Genomic DNA, 11,954 nt, shown 5'->3' with positions numbered 1-11,954 from the left:
AGAGAAAAAAATCATTCGCCTTAATGTCCGACACAGTCCACAAAAATTCCGTAAAGTGGAATGACACCTCGGTAGCCTAACTTGATAAAGTGCTCGATCTGGTCAAAGGGAATGATTTTTTCTCTCTATAATTTCCGCGGTGTTCTTAAAGTTTTACAAGATTTATTGCCAAAATATTTGCTGAAATGGAGGATGAATGGTAATGACTAATGTGGGGTAGCCATATTGAATTCAAGATTGAGGTTTAGGCTTATTGGAGTTCACTCGTCACATGTTCGCTTCGCGCCGAAATTAGAGTCTCAGAGAGTGCCTTTCAATCAATTTCTTCCTTCTGCGTCCGCGTCCAGATGACTCAAATTGTCACCATGGACGTCCTCTATAGGTTCCAATTTTCCTTTGTTCCAATTAAAGCCCGATTTCCGATTGACCCCAATGCATCCAGCGCTTCGGCCATTAAACATCCAATTCCGTAGGTTGTCTGTCTTCTGAGTCGAGAAGGAAGAATGGCAAACAGGGAAATCTATATTGTCCCCTCCGACGTGGAATCTTGAAACGAGTGGTTTTCATTCTATAAAAATTCTCTCGTCCCTTGAAAAGGTTTTGGGCCATATACTGACACAGAGGGAGAGAGATTTTGCAGTCATTTCTTATGAAATATTTCATTCAATTCATCTACGCAGAATTTTTTCAAGAACGATCTTTGAATACGCGCGAATGTTCACGTGTAGTAGACGTCAAAAAGATACAGGCCATAATTTCATCACGGCAAGAAAAATAATAAACAGCAAGGCGCTCAATCCAGTATATGCTGAATATTATCTCCAAAATCGTTCAATCTTTAGATTAAATTTAGCAAAAGTAGTCGGCTTTGGGCTACCATGACAAATTAAAAGGAAAAAACCAACCACGTGAACCCAAAAACCTTCTCATTGCACTTGAGAGAGAATAAAGATAGGTGACTAGAATTAAATGTGAGCAAATTCAAGGGAGTACATTTCTTTGTGCAGGATGTCCGACAATCCACGTTTATATACTTATCTTGAAAATTGTGTAAATTGAACTACGAGTACTCTCCTTTTGCATCTTGAAGACGATGTAGTAACGTTGAAGTTTAGGCCACAATATATTTTATAATCGTGGAAAAATGCAATTATTTATTTCAATATTCTTTAAATAACAATCGGTTTTAATTCACATTCAGGTATTCTTCTCAGGCTCTATTATTATAAACGTATTCTACCGATTAAGGTAGGTTTCCATGGAGTGCTTAAGAAGAATTCCGGGAGCCTCCCCTTACATCATGCACTTCCCTCTTCAATTCACTGTAAGGCCTACTCTCTTTCAATCTATTCTTTCCTTCTTTCTATCCTATTCTTTTCCTTCCCCTCCCTCGTTTCCCTAACATTCTACCCTCTAACATTGTTTTCAACATCCCATCCCCGCTAAGTACTCGCTCCATCCATACCTTCTGTCTCCTCCGTATCTCATCTAAAAGTTGCCTCTCCTCACCTATCAGGAGGTCCTTATACAAGAAATTGAGTAAGAAATGTCTGTGCGAATGAATTTGAGCGGTGTGCTAATTGATTTGTAATTTACGTAATTAATTTTGAATTATTTTTTATGGTATTTTTTTGATTAATTTAAGTATGCCAGAATTATCTACGGTATAAACTCTACGGAGTCACATGCAATGCACAAATTGTGAAAAAATTCCACAGAGAAAAAAATCATTCAACTTAATGTCCGACACAGTCCACAAAAATTCCGTATAGTGGAATGACACCTCGGTTGCCTAACTTGCTTCGTCGTTCCTCCTCCTCTCCGTCCACTTAACCTTCTCCATTCTTCGCCACACCCACATCTCGAATGCCTCCAATCTTCTCTCGTCTTCTTTCCTCAGTGTCAACGTTTCCGCACCGTAGAGAGCTACACTCCAGATCAAACTCTTCACTAACATTTTTCTTAAACTCTTACATAACGATCCTCTCAGAAGCTCCTTCCTGTTCATGAACGCCTCCTTTGCTAATGCAATTCTCTTCCTAATATCCTTACTACTGTATCCGTTTTCCTCTAACGCACTGCCTAAATAGTTGAACTGCTCAACCTGCTCAAGTTTTTCACCACCCACCTTTATCTTGAGTCTCACATTCCTCGCTCGTGATGCTTTACAAAACCGCATAACCTTAGTTTTCTTGTGATTAATCCTCATCCCATATTCCTCTCAACGCTCGTATAACGCATCCACAAGAGCCTGAAGCCCCCTCGCTTACTGGCTAATCAACGCCTGATCATTCGTCTCGGCCTCTACACCAGGTTAATTCAGTCGTATTGGCCGACGTTTCGGAAAACGACTTGTCTTCTATTCTCAATGGGTGACACTCGACACCCTCTGAATGTCCAAATGGAGCAGGGTGAATTTGGAGATTCAGACAATGACACGCCTTGAATATGGACGACAAGTCGTTTTCCGAAACGTCGGTCAATACCACTAAATTAACCTGGTGTAGAGACCGAGAAGAACTCCTGAATATACTTCTCATAAATTGCTATATTAGGTTTGAGTGGACTCCTCCCCTATTGTTGGGTACAGGAGCGCTCCTTCGTGGGTGGTAGGGGATGGACTCCCTCCTGAAGCCCCTACTCTTCCACACCGCCTCCACACTTGCTCTCAAAGTTTCTCCTCAAACTCAAACCCTCCCCAGCCTCGCTCAACATCTTCGCTCCTGTCATCTCCAAGCGCGCCCTGTCCTGTCAACAGCATCTCCTCTCGGTTCTTCCGACGCCGGAAGACAATCCCTTCTGCGGAGAAAGATCTGGTGCTTTTTCCGGGGAATAGACAATACAATTTTCTCGGGATTACAATCAGATGAGAGTGTCCAACCTCCTCGTCAGCAGGGAATGATGCCATTGCAAAATTAAGTGGGTGAGAAGCAAAGGGGTACAAGTGATTTCTTTTTTCTAAACAGAGTTAGGCACAGTTATGAGGTGAAGAAAACAAACGAAATCAATTAAACGCCTGGTAGTACATTTGATTTTCCACTCGATGTTAGCACAGAACAGACTCTCACTCGTATCCCTTGGCAACCAAGTTTTTGTGTATTTCCTCAAACAATTAACTTTACCTAACTCTGTTGAGAATAAAATGACTTGTACCCCTTGGCTTCTCAACCCCTCAATTGAATTTTTAAAGAGGTTTATTTCCATACTGCAGTTTTACATGCTTATTTACATATTATGGTGGGTTATATTTATGGGTGGGGTATTTATATATGTACAGTAAGGTTCCAGCTATAAGAAAATATTTCCTCTTCAGGACGTCACAATTTGTTATTATTTATACATAGTTTGCGAGCGTGTAGCCGATATGGAAAAATAAAAAAATCTGGAAGTCTTTTCCTCCGGAATGGCTATTGGTCCGGCATTCGTCCGTGAGGAAAACTGGCTAAACTCCGCGTAGACCGCCGTGTAATCGATTATGAGTTTTGATGATGATTATGTGCTCGCGTTGATGTCATTCGCTGTTATCTCGGTGTCCTTGCTTCGCCGGTGTATCCGGTCTTGCTGTGAAGCTCGTTTGAAGTTCTGCAATGTCAGAATTTATAATTAATATACATTATAATTCAACAGTCAGTAACATAAGCACATGTTACATCGTCATAGTTTAGAACCAACAAGGCTTAAGTCGCTGAAAATGTTTACAGTACATGATGAAGTAAAAATTGCAAATCGTCAGTTTTAGAAATTTTCATCGCCTGAGCATCAATATATTATTTCAGTTTATATATACTTTCATGCGCCCGTCATAAATAAATTATTAAGATAATTTTGGGCGAAATATAGATTATATTTACAACTCTTCACTCAATGTCAGCGCCGAAGACGCGAACATAGAAACTGTACCCGTGAGCTAATCTCACCTCAACCAGTCAGATAACAAACGCACAAAAAATGACTTGCGCATATGTCCTGTTGTCGTCAATAGTGTTGTTTGAGTGAAAATGAAACTTAAAAACTAAATTATTGACAGGATTTTTGAATGTTGCAATTTATAAAAGGGAACATACGACTGTGGCCTCTATTTATACTTCTATCACAGCTGTGGGCTCTTTCAATTGGTTGGCGCCTATCTCCATCCTCCAATGGCTTGATAGTGTTCAACAATGGCCTCCGAGGGTTGCTCAGTGTGTACCTGTTGTCTCTATGGAAACGCCGGAATTTCATTTGGATTTAAAAAAAAATGGAAATCCCCTTCAGGCCCATTCCCCATATGTACTCCCCTGAATGTTGCCGTTAAACCAAAGTTATGTGTTTCATAAATCATTGTGGACAAGGATTAAGAGGCTCAAGATAAAATTAGATGGAGAAAAACCAGACCAGTGGAGCAAATCAAGTATTTTAGCAGCTCTCTAGAGCAAAATGCATACGTCAGTGGCAGTGTTTTGTGCTGGAAAATAATCTTAGGCAAGCCGGCGATAAACCTTCATCGGATAACTCCGTTATTAAACTTATAATTCAAGACATCAGCATAGGTGCAATAAAGTGTCTTGTGAAACTTAAGCCTACTTGCAATTTTCTTGGACAACTTTATTTGATTTGGTTGTTAAATGTTTTTGCCATTCTGTCAAATATTAGGAGTGATTCTGTTAAATATCAGGAGATAAAATGCAAATTTCATCTCAGCAAATGAAGTTATCTTCATGATTTCTTATTCTTGAGGAGTGTCTAAAGCTGTGTAGTCCATAATTAATCGGATTTTTCGTTGTATCGCCAAAGTCAAGTGTTTAATATAATTCGGGTATGTTTCTAAGTTAAAATGAGATGAAATGTCTCGCAGATGCCACAATGAGGTATTTATCTTCGAATCTTCCTGAAGCTGAACAAGCTCTTCGAAATTGTCATTTGCTTCACTATCACTTCATTGACGCAACTCAATTTTCAATACTTGATGAGTAACAACGGTTGTCTTCCTTGTATAATGACAATTATGCTTTGATATGGTTGTTATCACGGGACCTACTTTTCTTTCTCATTATCCTTACTCGATATCTGTACTACAGGTACTAATTTCTCACGTCCGTTTGACGCTATTTGCAACTCGAAAAGAGAGCTAAAATTCGCTTTATGAATTTCACCTGTTGCTTGGTAACATTTCTTAATCTTTGCGATCATAGATTTCGTGACCTACAAGGCTTGTTAATTGTCTTGGAAAAGGAAGCTCAACGAATAATAATCAGCTTTGGTGTGCCGAGTATTGTGGTTAAAAAGGAAAATTTGAATAAAATAGTGAAGCAAGTCCAACTCCTAACTTTCATAACGGAAATAATTTCTAAAACAAAATGCTCAGAAATTTTATTTGCGCAAATCTTTGCTTGAATAAACGAATTCCAGCTAGGGCTAACGTGTTTAGGAGCGGTTAACTTCCCTACCCATGAAAAACTCCGTTTTTTCTCAAGGCTGCCTCTTTTCCGTCTTCTGGTCAGCCGGCAGTTTTGGAGAAGTCGACCTCCCACTTTTTCCCTTTCGATTTAACTTTCTCACTTACTCTTTCCCGCAATCCACGGACAACTTTCTTCTTCGGGGTTGTCTTGAGCACCGATTGGCAGACAGACACTGCACCCTCGGGGAAGATTAACGGCCTTGGGTCCATCAATCCTCAGCCCAGGGAAGAAGAAGAAAATAACCTCCTCTCACTCTTTCTTGATATCCTTCGCCTCTTTATGTCAATATTTCAATTTCAACCGCCATCCGCTGCCGTGGTTGGATTAATCTAGCCATTGGTAATGATTAGAGATGAGTGAAAATCGCAAATGCGATAACTGCGAATTAGATGCGATGACTGGACTATTAAGATATTTTTACGCAAATTTGCCTTTTCGACAGCAAAATTCGTACATTTTGTGGGAAGCGCAGTTTAAATGCTCCGCCGACACTCACCGCTTAAAGCATGTGAGCGACTGGCCAGCTGCTAGTTGGCTGGGACTCTACGTGGCTCTAAGTGGGCGCGGGCAAGCTACACCTCCGCCACTATATGTCTTATTCCTTACTTTATTATGGTTCTACAACATAATTATTAAAATATTCTGTATTTTGTCGTGTAACTGTGTTTCACTACATTTTATCGTCATCTAACTCATTAAGAAAATAAAAAATAGACGCTACAAAATGCGATAAGCTTTTATTGAAAGTGCGATAAAATAAAAATGAAAGTGCGATTTTCACGAATCTCTAGTAACGATTTTATATCCAGAGTGGGGATAATATGTCGAATCCTTAAGTGTGAAATAAAAGGCTTACATAATGCATGTTTTTATACGATTTACTTAATGGATGTGCATTAAACATGAGGAAAGCGTGCGAAAAGAGGATTTTTTAGCATTCGAGCATTTTCTATTAGAATTATCTGAGTTGTCCTCTTTCTTAGAGTAAAAATGCATATATCAATGGTGCATACAGTATAAATTTCAGTAGTTAAGGTTGTGTAGGTGTTCTTCGCGTGATAAACTTTTTTCCGCAATGTTAATTTCAATGTAATTTCTCTTCTATAATCTTGAATATACAATTAATTGCCTAAGTCTATATATTAGCATCAATCTATGTACAATCTATCAATATCAGTTTCTCTGACGAAAGATAGACTCATACCATTGTTTATCGGTAGTAAACAACATGTAACTATCGCGATCACTTTTCCCGTCGCGAAAAGTGATCGCTCGAGTTATCATTTTTCTGAATCACACGGTCACTCCCGCCGTCGCTTTTCGCATCATTTCCGATATCACAGCTCGTTGTCATGGCTCGTTGTCATCACGAAAATATATAGCGTGTTTGTTTATCTATGTCGTTCCCACAATTGTCAAACGCTGCGCTGCAATCACACCATACGGTCATGCGTTCTGATTGGCTGATATGGGGTTTTAGGGACGGTTTTAGCGACGGAAAAAGCGACCGGACGAATGATGAAAAATAGCGACGGGAATCCTCATCGCGATCACGAAAAACAATTGCGGCGACGATCATTTTGCGAGTGATCACTCTAGTGATCGCGATAGTTATCAGTTTCGCGATGAAAAAAAATGATCGTGTGATTCAGGCTTAAACTATTGCTGGTATTACAGAAGAAAGGGTAATTTTATCATTGATACCGTTTTTATTAAGTAAAATATTATCGTAGACGATGATCGAACGAAGACATAAGACACTTCGTTCTTTCATACTTGTAGTGGTTAAATTTACAATTCGATATCTCAATTGTAAGTATTCAATGAAATAAATAAATAACGCTTTGCATCGATCCCAATGCCTCTCTTATGAGAATGGCGTTTTGATCCTTTTACGACCCCTACATCTTTCTGGAATGTACTTTTGAAATTTTTTCTGGTATCCGATCGTGAATACAATTAATTTGAGCATAGTATGATTGCTGCACGCTGCCTAGTAATCGCTAACATTTTCCCCTGGACATACATAAATAGACTCTCTGGCTAAACCTTTCCTGCAGGGAATGAATATTTTACGATATAAATTTGAAAGAGAGAAACATAAATTACAAAAAAAATCGAAGCCATTCATATAGTTTCTGTCTGTTCCCTCGAATAGGCTTTTTCCTCAGTAGCGGGGAAATAATTCCGTATTCATGCACATAATAAAGAAGTAAATATGTTGCATTTATCTATACATGGGAACATTTTATTTAAGATAAATTCATTTCCAATTTAAAAGGCATTCATTTGGGAGAAACGCCGCAATAACTGGCTTTCTGATCATTTTATCCGTAACTTTTGCCCTTTTACTCTTAGGAATTTTCGTTTTATACGCATAAGCTCCTTGAATATTCTCGATCATGGCCTTATTCTGTACATCAATATGTAATTTTTCCCCTCTAAATTTTCGACCTCCAGACTCAGTTCCAAGGTCATTCGGCGGGGCAACAAAAATGGAAAGTAGAACATGGAAGGAAAGGTCAAAAGGTATTTCTGCGTCGGCTGATGTGTGAGTTTTTTATCGCCGTTTAAGCGTGGGGCACTCAAACAAAAAAAACTTGTCCAACCGATTCGTAAATTTTCTCCCGTCCGCTAAAAAACCCTTAAAGACCCTGCGCGTTTTCAAAGGCAACCCTAAAGACGATCCCTTTCAGACTGGGCTAATTGCCTATTAAAAACTTTATCCATTCGTCAAAGGACGATCAATTTAAGGATATGGGTCGAAAGTTAACCGCGGGAACTTGAAATAAAAGACAGTTGAGGAAAGCACAGAATCAAAAAAGGTTGAGCGTAATTTTCCAAAAGTCAAGCTATTACAAGTTTCTTGTTAATAAGGTTAAATATAAGTATCAAAATTAAACTATCAAGTGTACCTCAAAATACGTGGGCCGTCACATTCCGAGTAAACTGCAGAGATTTGCAATTATTAAAAGTATGAAACAGGGATGAATACGTGAATATCGCGTGAATAATATTCTTAACATTAAATATTTAGCAGGCAGGTACACCCTCCTTTCTATTTATGAAAGACAAACTATGTGTCTATCGATTTTTTACCATGTGATAGATGTGGAAAGAATGAAATTGTTGCCTTATCATCTTTTTCTATTAATTATTTCCACCATCACATCTTTTTTCTTCGTGCTTTCAATTTCATTTTTTTCTTTTCCTTGCGTTTTTTGCCTGCGCTTTTTAACAGCGATTTACGTAAACAAACATTTAAACAAATGTATCAGATTATCTTTCCCCTTCTCTTCGTTATAGGCTTTTTCTATTCTTTTATTTATCTGTTCAATTGCATTCAATGTTAGAGTTCTCCTCCCTAAATTTCTTTTGTATCAAGCATTGCCTCCAAATCCGACGAAATGTGCATCTGCTGCTTGTTTGAAGGTATCTTGTTACTTTGCTTCCAGTCCTTTGCTCGCTCACAAATCTCTCTTTATCTAATCTTCCTCAAGAGCCTGTTGCTTCTTTGTGAGTTTTCCATCCACTTTTTTGCTTTCTCTGAAGACGACACATTATTTTTTATATCCCGTGAATCATAAATGACCTTTCTACCATAAGCTTCTCCTCAAACTACATTCGTGCCTCTTGCAGTAGTCATGTTTGTAAGGGAGCTGGTCTATTCTTTTCATCGGCTCCCCACGGAATCTGGTAGCCACTGCCTATTTTCTACTAAATTTGCATCGAATTTTTTTCAAAATACGTATAAATAAATATCAAAAAAGGCTTTACACCTAATTTTTTTCAAAAATTATATGAGTTTACTTATAATACGTACTTATTTCAGGAATAAGTTGTAATTAATTCATTACTGTAAGGAGTGGCATAAGTAGTTATAAATATAAAAGTTATTAATACACAATATCATTTACAAGAAATGTCATCAGTGGCGGATCTAGGGGGGGTAAGGGAGTTAAAGTCCCCCACCCCCATAGGGTCGAAACACACACTAGGTAAAATCGAAGTATTTGGGGGTTAACACTTTGCACAAATTGTTGTTATATTTTCCTACATATTTACCTTCTTTACCGAATTGAAATACAAATTAGCTCTAACCTTAGGGCCTATTTTACATACTTTTGGTATGTTACTATCCAGAGATAGATTCAGAGAGGTGGTAGGAGGGGCTATAGCACCCCCCTTTCGGTATTCCATTTCCACTAGATAGAATCGTAATCTTAGCCCCTCCCCCTTGACCCTATTCTTGATCCGCCTATGAATGTCATTGAGTGTCGAAGACATGGTCGGCAGTGGAGTTACGTATTAAAGTGTGGAAATCATCATTTGTTGTTTATATTTTATCATGGATAAATCGCATTTCCACCACGACAAGCCTGACACGATTTCATAAGTTTGTCACCCACTCGGAGTGAGGTAGGAGGCGAATTTTGTTTTTTTATTAATTGAATTTAGCAGTGTTTATCCTTCCCCGATTCATCTTATAACATCCACGCTGGTAACTCTCATTCAGTTTTGATATTTTATTCCCCTACCCTCGTTTTACCGAAACTTTTTTGTTCGTAAAAGGGAGACTCGCTCACCTTTAACGTGAAATTGTCTTCGAGCAAAGTCGTTCTTCCTTACACTCCGTTGCAGCAACCCTCCTCTCCCAACAAACTTCTCTTCTCTTGTTTTACTGTGAAGATACCTCCTGGGACCGAAAACTTGGTTGTAGTTCACAGCTCTACCGCTGAGAGACAGGCGTGGGAAGGGTAGGCCAAGAAATGAATGGTTCTCTGTTGGCCATGACAACGTGCGACAACTTCCGTAACTACCAATTTTTTTCAGTTAGCAGCGGAGGTAAAACATCTGATTCCGAGTAAAATCCGAAGATGCAAGCGTGGTGGAGTGGAATTTTCTATATTATTTCTACGGTATAGATACCTTTTTCTCAACTTATACGCAACCAAACTCTACAAATGAGATACCAAAATGCACAGAATTTATCAAAGAACATGCGACGGCATATCTTACTTCCTAAATATTGCTATCGTTTCCTAAAATTGGTTTTTAAATAATTATTTTTTTTAAACGGTAAATGTTCCTGACGTTAACGGCGCACAAACTGATACATTTGTTCATTTGCAACAATATCTCGCATTCTTTAAATAACTTTTATCAAAATGCGGCTGATTCCACATTCAAGTCTCCTGTTGATACGTAAGTATGAGTCATCATGTGCGTTTAAAAGAGGATAGTGTAATTACTTCCAATGTTGTGTTTGAAGAGGTCCTCTGACCTCAATTTGTACATTAACATTCCAATTAAATTTGTACATAAGACCATGCCTTTTTTTCTACATTTTAAAATTAGAAACGCGCCTATCCCTCTGTGGACCTGCATTGAAAAGAGCGGGGGAAGCCCGCTGGGAGCGGGCGCATCACTCTCGTTTTTCTATATTGAAATAAATACTTGCCAATTTCCACGATTATAAAATTTATTACGGCTTAGGTTTTAAGTTTACTACATCATGATGAGTCTTAATAAAGTTAAAAATCGTAGAAAATTGCGATTATTTATTTTAGCATCTGGTTTATAGCCTTGTTAAATGCACGACTAGGTGAATAATGGCATGCAATCAATAAACCTTAGGATATAGTGCCTTAAATATATTTTATGGGGTAGAAAACTCCATAATCTTATAAAAATACAATCTTTACTTTAAATTCATAGTTCTTAGCAGAAAAAAAATGAACCAATAAAAATCGCAGCGATTTCGTGGTAGGTTTGGAAAGGATAGAGGCGAGTGACAAGCTAATCACCGGCACGTGGAAAGCCGAAATATTTGTCTGCAGGAGGGAATAATTACCAAAGTTATAACTTGGAAAGAAAGTACTAGAGAAGGTAATGGGGTTCCACAACCATAATAATAGCAGAAAAACCATCGCTGAATTGGGTAAAAGGAGATAGTGAGTTGAATAGTCCGAGTGAATAACATGTTTTTTCAACGAGAGGTAAATATTTAAAGATTTATCGCTCAAATAAATTATTTTTCTAATTTAATTAAATTAGCCGCTCAACAACCGCCACAGTTTAAACATTTATCGCTAAAATAATTTATTTTTCCATTTTAATTCAATCAGATTCTTAATAATCGCCACAACTTATCAAGTCCAACAACAATCATTTTAGTTTTCTACCTGGTATGGATCCTAAGGAAATTGTAGCCATTAATCGCTGCAAAACTTAAGGATTAAAATAACTCATTCTATTAGCTGCTCAATTCTTCCGTTATTCGAAGTATATCTTAGCAAAATCAAAAACCCGACTCCTCAAGTTTGTATAATTCCACTGATTGTTATGGACTATTGCGTCTTAGGCCGAAGACTATATGAGGTGGTGAGATATGATTTTCTGCCAGGCATACCATTTGCGACCGAAATGTGGAATTTTGAAAGCGAAGAACTCAATACTACCGCAAAATAGCACACCTGGAGAGAAATCGAGTTATCATCAAAAGGAGACCAAAAT

Source organism: Ischnura elegans, chromosome 8 (genome assembly GCF_921293095.1).
Source record: "Ischnura elegans chromosome 8, ioIscEleg1.1, whole genome shotgun sequence".
Lineage (NCBI taxonomy): Eukaryota > Metazoa > Arthropoda > Insecta > Odonata > Coenagrionidae > Ischnura > Ischnura elegans.
Note: the sequence above shows the minus strand (reverse complement) of the source record.